This window comes from Camelus ferus, chromosome 10, assembly GCF_009834535.1.
Source record: "Camelus ferus isolate YT-003-E chromosome 10, BCGSAC_Cfer_1.0, whole genome shotgun sequence".
Classification (NCBI taxonomy): Eukaryota; Metazoa; Chordata; class Mammalia; order Artiodactyla; family Camelidae; genus Camelus; species Camelus ferus.
The window spans coordinates 23,729,382-23,740,092 of NC_045705.1; the positions used below are offsets into that span (position 1 = coordinate 23,729,382).

The window sequence follows — 10,711 nt, forward strand, 5'->3', positions numbered from 1 at the left end:
AGGACCATTTATTGGAAAACTATCATAGACATGGAAATAGTGATGAGTTTTTCAAAAATTTTGAAACCTTAATCTTTTCCTTCCCTAGCATTTTATCAATGCATTTTTAAATGGTAATGTTTTATGTGATTTGGAGAGGAATTTAGTGAACATGAATGATACAGGGCCTGAAGTTACATCACCTACAGACAAAACAGTTGCTATGTAAGATCTAAGATCTAATTATAAACTACAAAGCAGACACAGGGAGATCTGTCAGTAGCAGAGACCCAGTACCCTGAAGCAAATTCTCCCATTACAGGAGAGGGTGTTCTGAAGATGTAGTCCTCACTTACAGATCTGAATAATACTCAGAGTACATTTGATAACTATGTAGAGGCTGATTTAGTTGGCTTTTTGTTGAGGGTGTATTGAAAGAAAGAATATGAGCTTTCTCTCCTTAACTTCTTTCATTTATTGTTTAAATAAACAGTGATACTCTTTGAGCCAGAGAAGCATAGTAGGGTAGTTCATCATGATGAATATGGTCCTAAGGCTTCACAGAGTCAGTGTCAAACGGAGCCATCTATAGAATTGGGTCAGTCCTAGTCTCTCTGCACTGGAGCTTCAGATCTCTCCTTGGGTGCCCCAAAGGGTATGATTCAGGCTGGCTACACGTTGAATTTCTAGTCTGATTCATGTACTTGTCATATATTTATTTTGTTTTGTTTGGGGTGGGGGATAATTAGATTTAATTACTTATTTTTAGTGGAGGTACTGGGGGTTGAACCCAGGACCTCATGCATGTGAGGCATGCACTCTGCCACTGAGCTATACCCTCCCCCCAAGCACGTATAATATATTTGTATTGAGTATATTTGAAACCTAGCCATAAAAATATTTAATACAGGGAAAGACCCGCAAAATACTACAGTTGCTTACATTTATTTACCAAACATTTGTTATGTTTCCCAAATGTCAGGCACTGTCCTAAGTGTTGTTCAAATAATAGTGCTTCTAACCTTTATAACGCGTATAAACGGTTGGTTGTACTGTTATCACTGTTACGAAGGTGAGGACACTGAGACATCAGTTGTTGACTTATCCCGAGTCACACAGTTCATGTGCAGCAGAGCTGGGACTTAAATGCAGAGTCTGGTTACAGAGTTTGTGTCTCTAGATACAGTTGCTGTGCTAATCTCTTTCTAGGGAATGGCATTGAGTACATTCCAGCCTAGTGACTTCATTATTGATTCTTATGGCTAAATAAATCACAGTGGCCAGGAAAGACCTGGAAATCGCTGGTTATTGTTAAATGGGGAAAGTCCCAGGTTAGACGTGCCTAATAGCAATAACGCAGTATTTACTGAGTAGTTACTGTAGGACAGCTACTGCACTGGCACGTTTTTATAGTTTCTCATTTATTCCCTATCACAAACTTTTGAAATAAATGCTGTTCTCGGTCTGTATATCTAATCCACAAATGACATGATTCTTTGAGAGGTTAACTTGCCCAGCGTCATCTAGTTTGTAGATGCAAGGGTGAGCTTAAACCCAGTCTCATACTCCAGAGCCTGTGTGACGATACAAGGCACATTCAGTTTTTGTGAATTGTCAATAATGAGACCTTTGACTAATCAGTTGTCCTACCATTATTAGGTAGTTTTCCTTAGGAATAAAGTGTATTCCTTAAAGCTGTGTGAAAATAAGTACACCATATCATGGTTCAATGTTGCTGTATGCTTTTCCCAGTGGTCAGCTGAAGGGTCAGGTAAGATTTTCATCGAGATGCCACTATCATTGGTCCCACTGCTTTTGTATGTCCCTATTCCCTCAGAAATAATATAATAAACATCATAGAAGGAAAATAGCTAAGTCTGCAACTCTTATGTCTGGTGAAAATAACAAAAAAACCTCAGAATTTGATTACGTTATTTTAGTAATTGTTTCACTACAGGGAGTGAGACTAAATTCACTCATACTTACTAGGCTCTCTTAATTTTCTATCAGAAAAGATTTTAAAAACAGTAGTCTTTAAATTGAATCAGTGCTAAAACTAAAGAATACGATGTCAGAGCCTCCAAATTCAGCCGGCTGCTTCACAGAAAACATGGTAACAGAGTTCTCAATTTAATGCATTGCCTTCGAGTGAACATCTCTTTCAGCATTCTGTATATAACAATGCCAGTCCACATTTTAGTTTGAGGCAACTCCAAGTCAAATAGCTGGCAATCTTATTCTTTTCCTTATACACTTAATTTTTTAGTAGTTATAGAATTCCAAATTTGCTTTCCTAATCAATGGCATTTTAAAAATAAATGTGTTTCGGCATAGTGAGAATAATATTTATTTAGAGTAATTTACCCCTATACAGTGGAAGAAAAACTTTGCTATGTTCCTTATTTTTTTATTATTATTATTATTATTTTTTTTGTGGAAGAACAGAGTGCACTATCAAATCCAGAGTGTGCATGTGTGTGTGTGTGTTGGCATGTGAGTGTGCGTGCGTACTAATGGCTTTTCCTACATGTGCCAGTACTATGAAATCGAATCTCTGAAATGGTCCAAAACAATTCATGTGAATCTGTTTCACAGCTGTAACTGATAAGGATCATATAACAGAATTCTGGCCACCTTCCACTAGGGGTCCCTATGTAAAGCTTAGAGTTAGGCATTAGCCGAGGTACATTTTCTGATTCTATTTATAGTTATCATTTCCTGTGAAAATGTCACATCTGTTCAAGCAGATTCAAAGTAAATATTTTGCCTTGAATTTAACGGGAACACAGTAAAAACTGTTAATTAAAAAATAAATGATTCTTTTGCTTTTGCTTTTGCTTTAAGTTTGAAATGTTCACAATGAATGGTTGGGGCAAAAATGAAAGCAAGAGAAACGTTTAAATCTTCATAATTAACTTTCGAGGGTACAAATACTGCACTAAATGTAAATAAATAAATATGTAATATATGCATATATGTGTATGTATATTTAATATTGAAGCTCAGAAACACTGAATTGTTATTGCTTTTCTAATGGGTAAGCATAGAGTTAGCCAGTGACAAATTATCGGCAACTTAGACCTACATTGTCCTTTATAAAAAAATAAATCAAAATCCCTAAATCTTTATTTTTATGCAAAATATCCCAAAGTTTAGAATAGGGTCCCCTATTGGATAAATATATATTTTCCACAAACTATGGCAATCACTTATGTATTTTTTACTAGGAGAAACTAATTTTCTTTCTTAAAATTTCTAGGATGATATTCTTTGCCTAGTATATGCGAAAAACATTGCCTGTTCTGCTGAAGATTATGCCAGGCTTTATTTCTGAAATGCTGGTGATTGTAAGACCCTTTGGAATTTACAGAGCCTTAGTCATCATTAAAATGAAATAAGGATCTGCATCTGAAGACATTGGACCCTGAGAGGGGTAATGCAGAGGCTAATGTAGCTTATTACTTCTTCAGGGAGTTATACACTAAGCTCCCAAAATAAACCCAAATGCCAGTTTTTCAAAAATCATAGAAAATAAGTTGCTTCCCTTGGTTAGTCTTTTAAAAATTTATTAAAAAAAAAAAAGAACACTGTCCCCAAGTGAGCATATTTTGACTTCAAAATTCTAAAAGTTGTATGATAAGGCTATAGTTAAAGGAAAGTTGGTTGGTTGGTTGGTTTAAATCAGCTGGTAAATGCTCAAATCATTTATTCAAGCTTAATTTCTGAAAGATGGGTGCTATCTTAAATTTGCAAGTAGATAAATCTTTGTGTCGGTCTTGACACTTTGAGTTCTCAGATAAGATACAGCAAGGATGCGAGACGGTCCTTCCCATAGTCAGGGCTTCTTACCTGGAGTGCATGGATAGGTCTCACGGGACCCAGAAACACCTAGAATTATTTTCTAAATCATATGTGTATGTGTGCCATTCTAGGGGGAGTGTCGCTACCTTTCGACAGATTCTTCAAAGGTCCTTGACTCTGAAACATTAAGGTTCTTGACTCTCGAAATTGCTAAATATATACAAGTTTAAATATTAAGCAAGTTAATGTCTACGATGTCGACTTTTTGACTGAGTTCTTAGAAGAGGCCTCCAGAAAGCTGTAATTTCTTAGCATTACTAGCTTACTATTCAATACGACAGCTGAAAATAAAATCCCACCAAGTATTTTATGGAATCAGTTTATGACTTCATCCCGAATCCATTCAGTTATTCTGATTTTCATCAACTTCATCCACCTGTAAGAGGTGGGAGGGGGTGTTGTGACAGATGAGGGAGTGGTCCCAAGAGCCCAGCGCTCTGGATGAAAGTCTCAGTTCGACCCTCACTGTCCATGTGACCTCAGGCAAAGGATTTGGCCACCCTCAGTGAGATAAGAACAAAACCAGAATCAATTTTATAGTTGTATTCTGAGAAGTAAATGAGGTCATCCCCATGATGTTAGTTAACATTGATCACTCATAATAGTACGTATCACTAGTGCATACGAGGTGTGCCTCTGAGCACTTTATATTAACTCCTTTAACCCTCGTGACAACTCAGTGATATAGGTTTTACTGTTATGCCTATTTTGCAGATGAAGAAACTGAGTCATAGAGATAATCAAGTAAGTAATTTGATCATGGTTACATAGTTCATAAGTGGCAAAGTCAGTTCAGACTCTGTTTGGTTCTAGGTACCATGTTTAACCACTGTAGCTTTCCATTATTACCATTGTGTCCTTTTAAAAATTTTACTGTCTAGCATACCTATTATTGACATATATGTAGAAGAAATCACATTATGAGAATTTGTTTAAAATGTTCTTATTTATGTAGATTACATCAAGGCATGGTTCTTTGTAGTATCTGGAGAATTGCTAATTTTTTCCTTGTTTCTGGAGAAAAATGCCAGCTAATGTTTGCAGGCTGTCAATACCAAGTATATTTTCTAAAAAGAACAGTCACATTCACAGCCATCCTCTAACCACTCACATAGGATTGAATAAATAACCAGGGTCAGTTTCATGTTAACAATGAAAGAAAACACAGTTTGTAACAGATGAGAGATAGTTACAGATTATTTGTGAAACAGAACTAGAGCCAGTCAGTATTCAACATAGTCAGAGATGGAATTGAATGGAGTCCTAATGTAGTGTTTTAATTACTATATTAAATATATCTGCTTTGCAGAAAATAGAATGAGTATGTCTATAAAGAAAAAAAAACATTCTGGGTTTTACCTCAGATGAAATTGTACTAAAGTGATCAATTTCATCTGTAGATGCAGGAGTGCAAATTATATATTTTCTTGTTCAGCAGCTATTCCAGACAATAAAATATGATGGAATATGTAATCCACTTGTTTATAAAGAAAATAAAGAGAGAGAAATGTGCAAATTGAAAACTTTTTCAAGATCTGCCCATGATAAATGAATCCAGAGAGATATCTGTAGCACCATAATGACTGTTTAGAAGGAAAATAATGTGGATATGTAATGAAAAATGCAAAGTACCTGTTTTCTAGTGATTAAGATCATCTTATCCATATCAAGTACACGATGAGCTGCTATAAAAGGTATAGAATATATGTAAATTTTGACATATAAACAGACTCCCTAAGCATTAAGTATATTTAAAGAAGAAGAAGAAGAAGAAGAGAAGGAAAAAAAAAAAAAACCAAACTCCTGTCATATCCAAACCAAAACCCAAGCACAGATGAAGACCTGGATAAAGAGAGACCCTGTTGTTCCAAGCAAAGGAAGCAAGTGAGGGAAATAAAATTGTCCATAAATTTGATCAGTAGAATTTTTCCTGACACACTGGATTTTGAAAAAATGTTTTCAAGTGCTGTGTTTAATTTTTGAGGCAGCATTTAAGTCCTCTGTTGGAAAAAAAAAGATAATAAATGGCCATTCTCAATGACAAAATGAAAATTCTTTTAGAAAACTCTAAATTCACATTTCACAGCTGCAGCCTAAGAGCGTAAGGACTAATTTCCCATGACAGACCTTTCTAACAGTATTTGCTGGCACATCTATGTTGTCACACTACAGATTGCAAATAGTGATTTCAGAGAAGGTGGGTGTGGAGGTATGAGAGCAATTTCAGACTTCTTGACTGCAAGAGTAAAACTATATTCAGAATTAAAAGCAACAAAAACAACAAAATAACAACAAAACACACAAAAACTGCACTGTTAAAAGGAAAAGAAGAAAGGACTGAGTGGGCAAAGTTGCTGTTATTCATCAAATATTTAATGAGTATCTACTAATTGAGAGACACTCCTTAAAGTGTTACATAATTACTGCAAGTGTTTGTTATAAAAACCGTTTGAGAAAAGTTATGCCATCTTCAGTTTGCAGAAATGAAAGAAGTTCTGGGCAGAAAAATCCACTTTACTAAGATATCATCAGAGTGTATTTCTATTAATGTAAATATAACAAGAGATTATAGAAAAGCAACTCAAGATGAATTTGTATAATACATCTTTCCTTTTACATCTTGTGCACTCTAGTTTTCAATCACCTATTATAAATAATGTTTATAACAAAGTAGCAATTGTAGCTTTCAATGTCAAAAGCCTGATAATTTAATCTTAAAATCCCAGATTCAAGTTTTCATTCCTTATCTCTTATTCTTGTATTTCTTATTCAAATACTTACTCTTTTTTTTTTTTTTTTTTTTTTAAAGGAACAAGAGCACCTCTTGAGCTTCCTGGTTTAATCTTATGAGAAAGTTGGATAAATAAAAGGATTGGACAGATCTCATTATTTGCATTGACTTTCATTTCCTTATCTATACACCTAATTAGGTCTCATTTGTTAATTTTTGCCTTTATTTCTATTGCCTGAGTAGACTGCCCTACGAGAACATTGCTAAGATTGATGTCAGAGAGTGTTTTGCCTATGTTTTCTTCTAGGAAGTTTATCATGTCTTGTCTTATATTTAAGTCCTTAAGCCATTTTGAGTTTATTTTTGTGTATGGTGTGAGGGAATGTCGTAATTTCATTCATTTACGTGCTGCTGTCCAGTTTTCCCAACACCATTTGCTGAAGAGACTGTCTTTTCTCCACTGTATATTCTTGCCTCCTTTGTTGAAGATTAATTGACCATAGGTCTGTGGGTTTTATCTCTGGGCTCTCTATTCTGGTCCATTGGTCCATATGTCTGTTTTTATGCCAATACCATGCTGTTTTGATTACTGTAGCTCTGCTGGGAGGGTTATTCCTCCAGCTTCGTTCTTTTTTTTTTTTTTTTTAACTTTTTTTTTATTGAGTTATAGTCATTTTACAATGTTGTGTCAAATTCCAGTGTAGGGCACAATTTTTCAGTTATACATGAACTTACATATATTCATTGTCACATTTTTTTTCACTGTGAGCTACCATAAGATCTTGTATATATTTCCTTGTGCTATACAGGATAATCTTGTTTATCTATTCTACATCTTGAAATCTCCAGCTTCGTTCTTTTCTTCAATATTGCTTTGGCAATTCTGGGTCTTTTGTGATTCCATTTAAATTTTAGGGTTATTTGTTCTAGTTCTGTGAAAAATGTCCTGGGTAATTTGATAGGGATCGCATTAAATCTGTAGATTGCCTTGGGCAGTATGGCCATTTTAACAATATTGATTCTTCTAATCCAAGAACATGGGCTATCTTTCTATTTCTTTAAGCCATCCTTAACTTCCTTAATCAGTACTTTGTAGTTCTCCATGTGTTAGTCTTTCACCTCCTTGGTCAGATTTATTCCTAAGAATTTTATTGTTTTTTGGATGTGATTTTAAAAGGGATTGTTTCTCTTAATTTCATATATTATTGAAAGCTAGACGATGAGCCATGGTCAGGGATTTTTCCCAGGTAACTCAAGATCCTCACAGATTTGCTGAGGAATGTAATAGAGTCATTCAAACTTATCCACCCAGTTTCTCTGAATTGTATCAGCTAGTCATGTCCTTATTGGTGACGGCCAGGCCCAGCACTGGATGAAGACTGCTAATTAGGAAAATTCTGAAAGGTCTCTAGAATGACACCTGAGAAACCAGCCCACTAATTTATTATGTAATCAGGCTCGGGCAATTGCTTGGTGAGTTTATAGAGTAATTCCTAAGGTTTTTCCAAATCTTGTTGATTGGAACACAGTTCAAGCTTGCACACAAAAATCTGGTGAACCTGTTCATGACTGTTACAACCAACGTCATATTGTTTTTAAAGAAAATACTGGCTTTCCTTCAGATGTTTCCGCCAGGTAGTTTTAAGCTCTGTTTATTAATGGTCTGAACTGGGACCTTTCCCTTCTAGTAAAAAGGACCAGGATGGGATGGGAAACTATCCACTCCAGACCTAGTTAGTGTGGCAAAAACCAGCTCTTGGGCACTGAAGATGAGTCACCTAGGAGGAAGACCACCCAAATCGTTCATCTACAACTCCACCAAATGAAGGCTCCTAAACAAACCCAAAAGCCTTCTAGTTTCTGCTATTAGTGCAAACAGCCAGGGCACTGGAGAAGAGATGGTTACAAATTTAAACACTTTAGGCACCTGCACTGCCAGCCCTCCTGCCAGCCTTTCCAGAGTCCTGCCTATTCTCAGTGACTGGGCTCCAAGGAACTCCAGGTGCTTTTCCCAATCCTCTCTCTTAATCAGTTTGGAGAAACGTTTCTCCAGATTGGGGGAGAATCACTTCCAGTCCTAATTGTTCCCCTTGTTCAAGAAGGATTTTGTTTTAAGAATGCTTTGACTGCAAATAACAGATAAATTTACTTTCATTTGAAAATGGGGACCTCATTCTTCAAATAGCAGGAAACCAGAAGGCAAATGTCTGCTGATACCGGTCTGAGACTCTGGATTTCTCTTTCCCTTTCCCTCATGGTCACAAAATGGCTGCTGCAGTGTGACCATGTACAAGATTCCAGGCAAAAAGAAAGAGGCATGGGTAGGGCGACTCCAGCATATCTCCAATTATATTTGCTTGGACAGAACTGCATCACTTAGCCACTCCTGGCTGCCAGATAAGCTTTCTAGCCTTCATACTGTATCTCTCAAACAAAAAGAGTTGTTTTGGGGGCGTTGTATGAACTAAAGTACAATATCAGCCGTAAGTTTCTTCCTTGGGAAGCAAGAATATCATAAGCTGGAGGTGGTGATGGTGCATAGAGAAATAAATTCAAAGATAGGAAGAAGCTCTTGACACTAGATATAACGGAACCTTCAGCCAGCTCAGAACTCAGAAGACTATTCTTCAGAGACATATGTTTAACATATGGAATGAGCTTCGTACCATAGGGACAGGGAAGAGTCAGTGAGGGTGTGAGGGCCACCCTGGGCACACACGGGTAGTCACGTTGAGAGAAGCCCTCCGCAAAACCCCAGTGTTGTATTTGTTTGAATTATTGAGTGCTGCTAGGCACCGTTCCAAATGGAGAGCAACAGGACTGTATCCCTATTCAGGGGAAATCTGGGGACGCAATTTAACGGGAATCATAGGAGAATTTAAGGAACAAACGGATAGTCCTTGTAAAGTTTAAATTACTCAGCTCCTTTCACACTGCCACTCCCTCTCAGTTGCAATCAGAGAAAAGATGCTTCAGATGATGTTGTACCCTGCCACCAGCGACATCTGCTGCCCACCGCAAGCACAGCCATTTGTTTGGCTAAATAAACGTGTGACCGCAGGGAAATCACTCTGGCAAATTTACTCACATTGCTATGGTGTTTCAGTAATAAACCTGGGAATCAAGTTATCTTATGATGCAGATGGCTGCAGCAGGATTATGCCGTGGTGGGCTGTTGGAAATGAACTATCCAACCAACTAGTTTGGGTTCTAAAATGATTCTGACTTACTCTTGATAATTGGCTAGAACTTAATCAGAGTATTATCCCATCTCCCTTAGTATGGGAGAGCCTCTAAATATTTCTCAAGTAATTTAGGGTTCAGACATAATTGAAACACTTGTATTTCTCTTAGGGGACTTCTGCAAGGCAACGGTCTCACTATTTTGTGACACTTAATCTCGGTCAAACTTGTTCTTCCTGGGTAAAGCAATTTATGTGACTTGTCAAATGATAGACATTTATTTACCAGTGTTATTTTGATTTATTTACTTCGTTAAAGGGGACTTAACACCACATAGTTTCTTATACTTATAGCATTTCCCTGAGTATCCATATGGGATGGAACCACACTCATTGAATATATTAAAGTGATGCACAAATAAAAATAAATCTCCACTTGAACTGATACACTCAGTTTTGCAATAGTTTGGAAATGTGCTCCAAGCCACTATTTACATAACAAATATAAGGGGTACAAATGTGATAAGGAAAATTCTGAAATGTTAATGTCATTAATATTTTAACATATTTCTATAGGTATGTAATCATTTAAGAAAATCTACTTCACTCTTTCATTCTGTTTTAAACCTTTATCAGATAGACGGATGAGAGAGAGAGGAAATGAAGCAATCTGACATTACTGCAGGTGTAGCCAGGCAAAAGGGAAACTCTGTCCTCCCAGAGTCCATAGCTGGGAAACAGTTCATACTTCTGAGGGTTCAAAAACCACCCACACTTGTTTACAAATCGTGCTTTCCTATGCATGATGACATTAATTTCAATTTAATAACAAGAAGTCCTGTGCTTATTTTTGAGAAGAAGAAATCTGAGGTGATAAATAAAATCTGCCCAAAGAAGAACACAAGGGAGAAAACAGGTGTAAGTGAAAAGTGATGCTGGATTAAGACAGAATTGTGTT

General features: G+C 36.5%; 1 non-coding gene across 1 annotated transcript; it reads right to left on the bottom strand.

The window, feature by feature from the left end:
- Positions 1-748: 748 nt before the first annotated feature.
- Positions 749-820, bottom strand: TRNAV-CAC. Its single transcript has one exon. It is a non-coding gene; the product is annotated as a tRNA-Val (tRNA).
- Between the last annotated feature and the right edge of the window lie 9,891 nt (positions 821-10,711).